Source organism: Jaculus jaculus, chromosome 16, assembly GCF_020740685.1.
Source record: "Jaculus jaculus isolate mJacJac1 chromosome 16, mJacJac1.mat.Y.cur, whole genome shotgun sequence".
Lineage (NCBI taxonomy): Eukaryota > Metazoa > Chordata > Mammalia > Rodentia > Dipodidae > Jaculus > Jaculus jaculus.
In genome coordinates, this window is record NC_059117.1 from 12,254,246 (window position 1) to 12,254,605 (window position 360).

The 360-nt window shown below is 51.7% G+C and overlaps 1 pseudogene; it reads left to right on the forward strand.

Moving 5' to 3' along the window:
- On the forward strand, positions 1–360 carry LOC101608853 (annotated as a pseudogene).

Sequence of the window (360 nt, forward strand, 5' to 3'; positions counted from 1 at the left end):
ATGAAGTGGGCAAAAACATGCTACAAGTTCGGCGGCCTCACGCAGAAGCTGGCTGGAGCGTGGGCTTCCGAAGCCTAAAGCTTGCAGGGTTTAAAGCCTTTGCTCTCCACAGAAGCACCACCCATCATATTTGCGACACCAACTAAGTTGACCTCCAGTGTGACTACATATGACTGTGCTGGGAAGAACAGAGTTCAAGAGCTGCAGAAGTTCTTCCAAAAATCAGACAGTGTGCCCATCCACCTGAAGTGGGGCCTGCCTGACCAAATGCTTTCCCGGATAACCATGGTACTGACTCTGGGAGGGCCTCTCGACTGTCTGGTCACCCTCTGCATGGCTTCCCAGCCCAAAAACAAATAA